This window comes from Rhipicephalus microplus, unplaced genomic scaffold (assembly GCF_043290135.1).
Source record: "Rhipicephalus microplus isolate Deutch F79 unplaced genomic scaffold, USDA_Rmic scaffold_22, whole genome shotgun sequence".
In the NCBI taxonomy this organism is placed as follows: Eukaryota; Metazoa; Arthropoda; class Arachnida; order Ixodida; family Ixodidae; genus Rhipicephalus; species Rhipicephalus microplus.
This window is the reverse complement of record NW_027464595.1, coordinates 5,978,774-5,990,551: the sequence shown is the minus strand read 5'-3', so window position 1 is coordinate 5,990,551 and position 11,778 is coordinate 5,978,774. Positions and strand designations below refer to the sequence as shown.

Below are 11,778 nucleotides of genomic sequence, written 5' to 3'. Positions count from 1 at the left end.
GACATTTGTCGCTTTGGGCAGGCTATCATCGCTTTCTTTTCGCCTGCAAGAAAAAAAAAATCAGTTATGCTCCAAAGTTCAGAAGCCGGGTATAATGGTCCCACCCACTGCTTAGACTGACTAGAAACGGGATTACTAACGCGGGGATCTATTTATAGTTTCGGTGCGGAAGTTTAGCGTGCCCGTATTTATGCACGCACAGTGAAAAAAAAAAGTTGGACAAGTAAGTGTACGTGACGTGCGCTTTGTCAGAGAGTGGTGTGATTTTGAACAGCACGTAGGAAACGAGAAACTGTGCCTACACATTCGGAAATCTATAGCCTATTTACCGTAACGAAAATGTACATTCGTGATGGTACTCACTGGTTTCTGGAGATGCGCAGGGAACGCAGCAAAAATGGTAGGAATGCTCTCTGGTCGCAGTCTGGTCGTTTGGCCCGTCCTGTCAAAGCAGTTGGCTTCAAAGTGCTCCGAGCAGAGAACGTCCGCATTCTTAGGCTCCCAGCCATCCCTCCGAACAGCACGCTGCCATGCGTCACGCAGCGTCTTGTCTTTCGGAAACCTGCGGTACCACACGCACAAAATAGGTTATTCAACTTCTACTCGCCAGCTGAAAAATGCTAATGAAAGTAAGTTTTCAGCTGAAACCGCGCTTCTCGAATGAGGTAGCGCGCCGAAGGAGACAAGCGATTGAAAGCGCTTTTTCCCGCGTACTTACACGTGAAAAGTGATTCCTGGCTTCTGCTTCGCACGATTAGTGCAGCCGAAGGCGACACATGAGCTCACCATAACGTCCGGAATCGTGTCAACTTCCTTTAGAACTGCACAAAATCCGCACAGAACAAAAGAACAAGGGACAAACGCGACAACTGTTGTTCAGTGGCGCGAACGGCGGGGGCCAAACGACCGACGGCACGTTTTTTGCCTGGAGCAACATGGCGGCCGTCGGCGTCACCAGAGGGCAGGCGCTTCCACTCCAGAAGTTTTTTTTTAAACCTCCTTGAGTAGAAACAACTCATGGCTGACCACTGCAGACACCATATAGCAATGCGATTGTCAACCCTGTATACTCTTCTACCTTGCTGCCTTATGCACATCTACTGTAACTGGATATAAACTGAAACAAAACTATCTTCTAAAAAAGAAACTGTTCTTGGTCGAGCTCCTTTCGGGTCTATTGGGCATTAAGTACCTCGCATGTTCTAACAGGCATGTTCCATAGAGTTCGGCTAATTTTCACGACTATCATCTCGGTCATCAAAGTGCATCTTGATAGGCTGATAAGCAATGGAGTGGGTGGCGTTATTTTGCAAGAGCTTAGCGTTTCATTGAGGGTTTAGGTTACGAAATGATGCATTTAATTGTGTTTAAGACGATAGCCTTTCTTGGGGACCTTCAAAGCAAAAAAATTTGGTCTGTCAGTCTGTACGTCTGTCTGTCTATTTGTGTATTTGTCAACCCTTAACAGTACCGGACACTTTAAACGGCTTCACTGATATCCCAAACGGCCGACCCCATCCGCAGCACCCACCAATGTTGCTCAAGATTCAGCGTTCATACTTGTGGTATTGACGTATAAAAAGCAATTATCGCGAATATCTGAGGCACTATAACAACACGTATATATTCTGTATGTGCGTCTTTTACTAGAAAAGGCATACATTGGTTGTTTTAAAGATCATAGCGTTTATCACGCGGTGCTGACCATGTAACGCTTGCACGAAAAGGGAAGTGTTTCCAACGCTTTGTTAAGTGGACACGGTGGTGGCACCTACCTGTCACCTTGCGTTCTACACCTTATCACCTCTTAGACGGGCGCGCACGCCTATCTTAGAGCCACGCGTTTTACTTTCCCAGATAACTGCCAGATAGCGCTCGTGTCTCACGTGTGACGTGACTTGGTGCGCTCGTTGTCCTCCGCCGCACGCTCGGGGCACTCTAACGCAGTGCCTCCAGAATACCATTCACTAATTTTCTTGCGCAGAACCTGATTTAAATTTATTGTTCGATCTCTCTAGACGCAAGACTATCAACTTTCGACAACACTAGCAGATTTGCAGATACGGGGCCATTTTTTTACTTTTTTCAATATACTTTTGGTTTATCAAACCTCTCCGCTTCATCGCTTATATACTATTCTACTTCAATGTGCTAGTTATAACGTTTTTGTTCAGATTTCTATCGCCCAATAAAAAAAACTTTATCAGAAATAGTTTTGATAAAACGCTAAATTTATCTGCAATCCCCTAGCGTGTCGGCGTACCACAGTTTCCAGAATCAGCTCTACTGTATACTTCTCGCGGTATTCTTACTCTGCAATAAAAGCAAAATTTACATTCAATCAGCGTATCTAATCCAGAACCCCGGTTGAGTGTCTAACATTTTCGCCCATGAGTGCAGTTTTGAACCCTCCTAAAGAGACTGTTCGTCGGCAGCGTCAACGTGAATTAAAGTCGCCATTCAACAAAGTCGCCATTCTGATCCAGAAACTCGTGGAGGAAGTTCCGAAACCATGGGCAAGCGTAAAGCAGGAGATATAAAGGTTCGTGTGAGAGAAGAAAATTTTACACACGAACGGCTTGCATCTGACCCCGACTACGTGGCAAGACGAACCGATGGAGAATGCTTTGCTGTGTAATCAACCTTCGCGACGGTCAGTTACTGAGGCTGAGATTATGAGCTTTAAGTGCTATGTGACTCAGTTCGATACGTTGTTACAATAAAACAAGATATCATGAAAACAATGCAAAACCCCTATGTACTGGAAGTCATCTTTATGTATGGCTGACACAGTTCGTACTCGAGGGAATTGTCACGAACAAATTAATAAAGACAAAGTACCAAGGCGCTCTTAAATACTTTGGATATTTCTACATGGTAAGATTTCATAAAACAGCACTGCTTCCAATGAACATTTCTAGTAAAGTTTTAAAAAGTTTGGTTGGGATATGGCAGTCCTCAATTATTTTTTACTTCTCGTTCAACGCTTCGTGCACAAGATGTATGCACCATTGAAGGTGTCACTCAAGTGCATCTTCTTATCTCTGGCACACATCCCCTTTGCGAAACTGATGAGTATAATTTCATCTCTCTGCAATGTAGAGCAACAAAGAGAGAATGGGCCTGAAACTCGGCTACAGAGAGTTTAGAGACTACATAATTAAAACATACTTATATATTAATGACAAAGAAATCGTGAATAAATGTATTTGACGCCGATCTTTGATCTGCCTTTCTAAAGTTAAATATGTATGCGTGAAAAATGTGGGAACCACGCACACCGGCTGTTCTCGCACCACCACATGCGGTGCTGTGGTGGTGCGCGTGGCCAACCTGCGCGAGTTGAAAGGGCAGCCTGCAATCTTCCCAAGAGACGGGTGCCTTGGCTGCCAAGAACAACAGATGATGTCACCCACGCTGGCTAAGTGCTGCTGCCCGATAATCATGGTCATCACTTTGCTGTCTAGTCTACCGGGGCTCCTTGGGATGTGTTCGTTTTTTTATTTTACACCTCCGGCGTCCTTTTTTGATCAACAAAAGGCGGGACGCAGGGAGCCCAATATGATCAAATTAAGCAATTTTTAAGAAATCAGAGTTCTTCGCAAGTCTACTCCTGTCCATTTTTCTGGAAACTTTGAAAACGATGTGACAAAAGTATACTCAGTATTTGCTTTCAGTGAGAGCATATTTCATACAGAAACTAATTATTTTTATGCAAGAGTTTTGTACTCTAGGTTTCACAAAAGCACATGTCGATATCGGACCATGCCGAACTAACAAAATGGCAGGAGCTAATGCACGTGCTTTCTTTCATTAATACTCAGCTCGCCATCCTAGTAATTGTTAAAATATCACTATAGATACTACAAAAATACTTTAAAATTGTTCATGATGATGACCACCTAAAGAAGTATACCTACCCCATGAATACGGTGCAACGCACAATATTAAAGATTTCACAATTGGTGCTGCAAACGTGCGCCAATGATTCTTTCGAATAGGTTGAAATTAAGACAGTTAATGAAGTAATATATGCTAATAATTCCACTCAGGAGAATGAAAAACGAAAATCTACACATAAGCGGCGTAAAGACCGTTGGTGCAGAGTGACCGGCGTTCTTTCTCAATTATCTTTCCCTTTTACCATCTCATCAAACCCCCTCCCCCTGAACTCACTCTCCCACCCACGCACAATAATGTAGTGTACATATCATTGATATAGAAAATTTTACACTCTGCCCTCCTTTACCTCATCATTCTGACTTATGTTATTCACTCTCTTGTCAAAATGCAGAGACAAAAGAGTTACCCACTCTGTTGCCTCTTTCGCCATTATGCATGGCCATGCCGTGCTTTTTTTTCTATCTTTCAATGCACGTTAGCAAGCCCAAGGCTACTCCATCAAATGGTTCCTAAAGATCTTTGTCTTACAGCCACGCCTTGTTAGCAGCGTCATCGCGATGTTCGAGTTTCGACCGTGAGTACGAAAATATTAATCCCGCCTCACGAAAAATGTTCATTCATCTTATTCATTTGTTCTCTTCCTTCTGTCTGATTTCTCTCCCTTCCCTCAATCCATCCTCCTGCTCACTTCCATTAACCAAGCCTTCGATTAGCACTCACTTGCCTCCTCCATTCAGGCTCCCTGTCTCAGCATTCCCGGTTTACTATACTCTCCCTTGCTGAACGCTTCAACCTGCTTCCTCATTGCTCTTCCCTACTCTATTTCACTCCTGTGTTTCCCTGCCATATAATGGCTGTCCCTCAAATGTCTTTCACTTGTCTTGAAAATAAAACAATTTATTTGACACATTTTGGCCTGAATAGTTTCGTACCTCACGTGCACATAATCTATGCTTAAAAAGTTTGGCTGTTAAAGAGCCACTAAACAAACCCCAGGGTCCGGGTTACCTCTGACTTTCGAGTGAAATTCGCCAAACAACGAGCGAAAAGTCGCCAAAAGTTGTTACTTCAGATTTTGTCTGCATGGTCCCCACTGATCATTTGTGTGAGGTGTGTAGTAGTAAAAATTGCCAATATTATATAGCCCCGTTGTTAACAGTACCATCCATAACTCCTAAATATATTAACGTTTTTACATGCCAGTTGAGTCACCCATTTTACTATAGGAGGCTTAGTGGTCTTGGAGTCACATGATCCCCTTTACCGTGGAAGCACTGAAAGGGCATGTATGCACCAGCTGTGTCCCTCAATGCTACTGCCTCAAAACGAAAGTTTGCAATGCTTTCAGTTGTGCGGCATCAGGGCGAACCAGTCGTTACAACAAGAGTCGGACTGCGTGTGTGGCCTACCTGCCAACCTATGAGAACTTCATCGCAGTGGAATCATATGTCTGATAATTAAACAACCAAATTTCGTAAGTACGAATGTAAATTTGAAAGTACGTGAGAACCATAGCAACGTCCACACCATGCTTTCAGGGCGGTCATGCTTACGCTGCAGTCACCGTAGAGCAGTTTGTGAAGGTTGCCCAAAGAAGCCCACTTCTTGGCTGGCCCGAACAGCGTGTTATTGACAAATTTAAACTCACATACTAAATGACAGCAGTGAAAAATTCGACAAGCTATTCAAGACAAATGAGACTGTGGCTCGAAAACGTGGCGTAATTGTCACAAAGCCACGTCAGAAGCAAAATTTTAAAGAAGCTTAAAGTGTGTAAATACCTAAGCAAACGTTATTATAACACTATTACTTTGGGGTTACTCGAAGAAGTACGTTTACTTAAGTTTTGTTGGAAGGCTGCTGGTGGACGCGCCAGTGGGCCAGTGTCCAAAAGATTTGTTGACTTGAGGAGATACGCATGAGAAAAAGACCAGACGTACTAAATTGCGCGTTTAGTGCGCCTTCTACTGGTGGTTATAAAACTATAAAAAAGTAGAACAAAATACTTTATCGCATTCATTGGGCAGACAAGGAGCATCGAATGTCTAACTCAGTCGAGACCACGGATGAACATCTCGAAAAGTTTGCCATGTCACTGTTCACAATTTTAGTTTGCCACGGGCCTTTCAAATTCGATTTGGCGGAAAGTGGCCACCAGTGGCAAGCCTGCGCAAGTTCCTAAACTAACAATAAAATTAAGAGCAATTTTTCGTAAACACGTTACCGCAATTCTTTCGCTATTACGTACTATATTTAGAAAGTTGAAGAAGTTTTAACATTGGTTTCAGTGGGCTTCAAATTCTCGTACGGCCTCGTTATTCTTCTCCCTCACAAAGAGGGGAAGGCATAACCCATCGTCGTCACTGGTTGAGACCAATCGACAATCTTCGTGCTATGTCAAGGCCCCAATCGGCATGATTGCGTCACTGCGCGTGAAAAAGAAAGATTAATCTACCGTACCAAAGGGGTTAGCGAATTGCGTTTCAAAATAGAGGCTTTCCGTGGCGGGGAGCGATGCTATATTTGAAAAATGTGATCACCATGATCTCCTTTACGAATTTTCGAGCATCTCTGAGAGGTTGAGAGGTATAAAAAAAGTTTGAGCCGCTTAACTAGACCTTCAAAAAGCCCTGACCAGCTGCTTATGGTTCACAAGACTGGAACATCCGAAAAGATTGATTGAAGCGCTGTTAAAACATCGACAAAAGAAGAGAGTGACGACACAATCGCCTTTGTTGGCATTTTCTTCTTGTGTCCCTTTTGTGTGCACGCACTCAAAAACCGCGTTTCAGAGAAACCATCACGAGGTAGCCGAAACAGCTGTTTCACCACAGCTCTCGACCATCAGTTTATTACTAGAGATAATGATGACGATCATGATGCGTGAAATATGGCTCATACCTACTCAGAGGGTCTGAAACAGGGCTTCAAAGAAATCAAAGTTTCACATTGTCAAAGGATACTAAACTTAGGTTGACCAAAAACCCGGGAACTTACGCAAGTAAAACACAAGTCTTTTCTTGTTATACAGTTGCTGCAAAATGTTGTAAACACCCAATAGAAGGATCAAAAATGACAACTGTCAGTGTCATCCTCATTATTCATTCTCGAGGCAAAACTTGGCACCACAGTTTCCAAGGTTAACGGTAATCTTTCTATTATATCTCCACTATTCTAATTCTGAAATAGTATTTTTAAAACCACTCGATTCTTGGTCGATCCCCTATAGTGGATACGCGTCGTGATCAATAGATGAACAAGAACAAGAAAACTTGGCAATGTGAACGTGAATTACGATGGTTCCATCAAACCATTGCCTGTCCCGGGAAAGCTTATATGCGTTTTACAAAAGTGGGTTACATATCTGCGAGTTGCTGCGAAACTGATTGACTCGAAGTGGAGTTCGGATTGCCATATGGTGATATTTGCCCTCTGATCCCTAAGATGTCCCTAAACAGTGCATGCCGAACACTAGCTTAGCGCTACAGTAAAGCACTTGGTTCGAATATAAAGCGGATTACCTTGTTTTAAGGCAGTCATGGAAAATATTGACCGCCTTCAGAAAACGTCATGGTTTTCGCAGGTACTTTTCCGCTTGGCGCGTGTGCCTTAGCCTAACCTTCAGGAAGCACGCACCGGCACACATTGAATTTCTAATGCATTGTATGTGTCGGTGTTTTACCTTCTAAATATTTGGTATGATTATGAGAACAATTTATGACCACCTGGAGCTCTTGAGCATGCACCGGCATCTTAGCACAATGTTATATATCCTTTTCACCTCCATCGAAAATGCAGCCGCTGCGAATGAGTTCATGTCGCACCCTTGGGGTTAGAATCGTGCACTATGACCGCTAGGCGCCCGTGTCGAGAGCAAATTGCATTGCGTCGCCTACACATTATGTTCTTCTGCCTCGATTCCTAAGCATCAAGCAAAAGAGCTTCATCAATAATACCTACAAAAGAATCTGGCTCTGCGATTGTGTAATTCCAAGGAAAATATTGAAAGCACAGGCTTTGGATTGGATAAGGTTAGCTAGAGAGCTGTCTACGAACTTTTTTCTACAGTCTAAGTTTCGTTCTCGTGCAGGCCGGGTAGTGGAGTATGGTGAAAAAGGCTGAAACAGTGCCTTTCTTGTTCAAAGAGGTTGAAGACCACTAGATCTCTTGATTTGCTGCGATGTTGGAGGTTTACGAGTTGTACTTGACAGTTAAAGGGCCACTTACCAGACTTGACAATTTTGAGATGACAAGCGCTATACGTAGACAAGGCGTACATGATCACGTCTGCCAAAATTCGCAACTCTACGCACCGCGGAAATGGGTCAAATTTCAAGATGAACGCTGCTCCTTCTCCCCTCTGCCGGCACGCGCCTAGAAAATGAGGGCATGACGTGCGCGTATGAATGACTCTACGTACACGGCAACGCAGTGACGTTGGTCCTCTACGTAGACGACTCTGCTCTGACGTTGCAAACAGTGCACGTAACATGGCAAAAATTATTTGACACCGCATGCGTAGTTTATGTACTTTTTTGCTTGAAGAGATTAATGAAGCTCTAGATAGATATTCAGACGCAATAGGAGAATGTGAGCGTCTTTTTTATTTTTTTTTTGTGAATTGCAACGAGAGGCGGGGCTAATGTGTCGGCGTTTTGCATGCGTTCGTGTCTCTGCGGTCAGCGTATCGAGCAGACAACCACCGTGAAAAGTTCCTACGCGTTCGCGCACTCATTGTGCTCATCGACTCCACCGTGTCTAAACCAGCGTTTCCAAACCATCCCGCAGAAAGAGGCACAAGACCACAAAATAACGCTGGTCAGCAAAGTAACGCTGATCGCGGGCTTGGGGGTTAGACTTGTTCGGGCACGTCATGCACACGTCACCTCACGATCGGATGTTGGATAGGGCGGGAAAGAGATTTGGCTTGCGAAGGCTACACGGAGGAGCCGCAATGGTTTCGAACTCGCCTCCTCATCCTTGTTTCGCGCCTCTTTAAAAAAAAACCCCGCTTTTTCCGCTCGTGATAAACCGAGAGAGAGAGGTAAAGGTAAACTTTATTAATTTCCGGCAGATTGCTGGGATGGGCTCCCACCTAGGGGCCAACGGAGAGACCGTGTCTCCCGGCAGCTTCCTTGGCCTGCTGGATCGCCCAAAGTTGTTTGTCCAGGCCCGAACTGAGCAGTGCAGTCCGCGAACGCGCCCGAAGGTCTTCATTGGAGGCCGTGAACCCAGAATATCTGACTAATGCTGGACATTCTCATAATATATGGTCAATAGTGGCTCTGGTAGTACAGTACTAGCATATATTAGAACTGTAGACGTCGGGATATAGGTGGTGCATGATGACAGGGTTCGGGTATGTGCGTGTTTGTAGCCGTCGCCACTGAACGGACTGGGCTCGAGTTAGCTTGGGGTGAGGCGGAGAGTACTCCCACCTTTGGAGTCGATAGTGTTGAATTATGCCATTAAATTTAGTGAGCCGATCGTCCCTTTCCCACACCGGCGCAGAAACGTCCGTTTGGGTGGCCGCTTCGTCTGACGTGACTCGGAACGTAAGACCTCGAGCCACGTTGTGCGTCACTTCATTCGGACTGGCCTCCGCGTTACCTAGTGGTGTGTGGGCAGGGAACCACAAGATGTGTACGTAATTCTCCGCCTCGTGAATTTTGCCTGTACTAAGAATCCGGAATGCCTCGGGGGAGATTCTGCCACTGGCGTAGTTTCGAACGGCTGTCTGCGAGTCGCTGATTACGCATGAGGCATTAGTGTGGGCTATGGCCATCACGATAGCCACTTTCTCTGCCGTTTCTACGTTCCGTGAGATGATTGACGCGCGGCTTTTCAATTGTTATGTGTGGTCTACGACAGCAGCCACGAAGCGGTGACGTTCCGGGTAGCGTGCTGCGTCAACAAAGACTGCCTCGTGGTTGCGCCCAAACATCTTTGACATGGCTCTGGCTCTACTGACACGTCTGCCCTAGTTGTGTTCAGGGTACATGTTTCTTGGTATGGGTGGTACTGTTAGCTTAGCATGGATAGTGCGTGGTATGTCGTGTTTATCTCCATGTTGAGTGTGGTAAGAAATACCGAGATTACATAGAAGCTGGCGGCCTGGCTTAGTCTTGGCTAATCGCTCGAATTGGGAGATTTGTTGTGCCTCAATAAGTTCCTCAAGAGTATTGTGTAAACCAAGCTGAAGGAGGAGCTCGGCGCTAGTGTTTTCAGGCAAACCTTGCGCTTGTTTGTAAATTTTTCAAATTAGGCTGTTGAGTTTTGACTTTTCTGCGGTGAACCATCGGTGGTACGCCACCGTATAGTTGATGTGTCTTAGAACAAATGATTGGATCAAACGGATGATGCTAGCCTCTTTCATGTCTTTGCGTTAATTGGTAATGCGCCTAATGAGGCGCATCGTGTTGGACACTCTGGCTTCTATGTTGCGAACTGTCCCTCCGTTGGTACCCTTACTTTCTATGATGAAACTTAGCACTCGGATTTTGTCCACGGTGTGTATGGCGTGACCATCGCTTGTAGTGAATTTTATGTTACCGTGTGCCTGCGCTTTGGAATGATGTTTGGGGGGCCGACCGCTAAGTGTACGGCGATGTAGCAGTAGCTCAGATTTCTCCGCCGAGCAGGATAGTCCAGTTCCTTGTAAATACCATTCGACTATGTCAACCCCCCTCCGTAATCTCTGTTCAATGGAACCGTCACTGCCTTCGCACACCCAGAGGGCAATGTCGTTGGCGTAAATGATGTGATGAAGTCCTTGGATGGTTTGAAGTTTTGAAGAAGACCAATGAGGGCGAGGTTAAACAACAAGGGAGAGATCACGGAACCCTGTGGGATTCCCGCACTTCCTATGGTTATTTCGGACGACCTGAGTGCTCCCACAGTGATCGTGGCCGTTCTGCCCGTAAGAAATGCCCTTATATAGTTGTACGTGCAAAGCCGCAAGTTTAGGGTATCGACCTGATTTAGAATGGTGCTATCCGTGACAGAGTCAAAAGCCTTCATGAGATGGAGACCAAGTATGCCCTTAGTGGAGCGCCCGGTACTGTCTATAGTGGGATGCTTAAGCTGCCACATGGCATCCTTCGTTGAAAGATGCCTGCGGAAGCCAATGATGGTGTGGGGGAAAAACCATTGTCTTCGAGGTAATTTGTCAGTCTAGCCAGGAAAGCGTGTTTTATCAATTTGCCTATGCAAGATGTTAAGGAGATGGGCCTAAGATTGTCAGTATTCAGTGGTTTGCCTAGTTTCGGAATCAGAATCACCTTGGCTGCTTTCCACTGCGGGGGCAAGATTCCGGTGTTTAAGCAGGTATTAATATAGGTTGTGATATGCGTGATCGACTCGTCGTCCAAAATACGTATTATCTTATTCGTGAAGTTGTCCGGACCTGGTGCAGATTTGGTGTTAAGTTTTTGTAGGGCGGCACGGATATCCGCTTCGGTGAATTCTTCATGTAGAGTGGTATTGACCTGGCCCGTATATTCTGGATGCTGCTGAGTAGGAGCCTGAGTGATATATTTGAGCTCTACCCCTCTAAGAAACACCTCGTCGGTACCCTTGTAGGCATGAATTAGTTTGTTAATGATTCGTCATTGGGCGGTAATGCTGTCTGCTAGATCGAGCAGGAACCGTAGAAAATGCCATATTTCACGAAGCCTTAGCTGACTCTCTATTGCATCGCAGTTATCATTACAGTGTTGCCGACTTAGCTGTGTTGCATACATCTCTATCTGTGTGTTGAGGAGTGCTGTGCGTTTCCTGAGATTTCTGTTGTGTTTCTGCGTCTTCCACCTTTTTTGAAGCAATTGCTTTCCCTCTCACATGTAGAGGAGCCGGCGATCGATCTCTTGGAGGTGT

General features: G+C 45.1%; 1 pseudogene; it reads left to right on the top strand.

Annotated features, from left to right (window-relative positions):
- Window positions 1-2,512: 2,512 nt before the first annotated feature.
- LOC142786336 (uncharacterized) overlaps window positions 2,513-11,778 on the top strand; it is an 87,241-nt pseudogene continuing 77,975 nt past the window's right edge.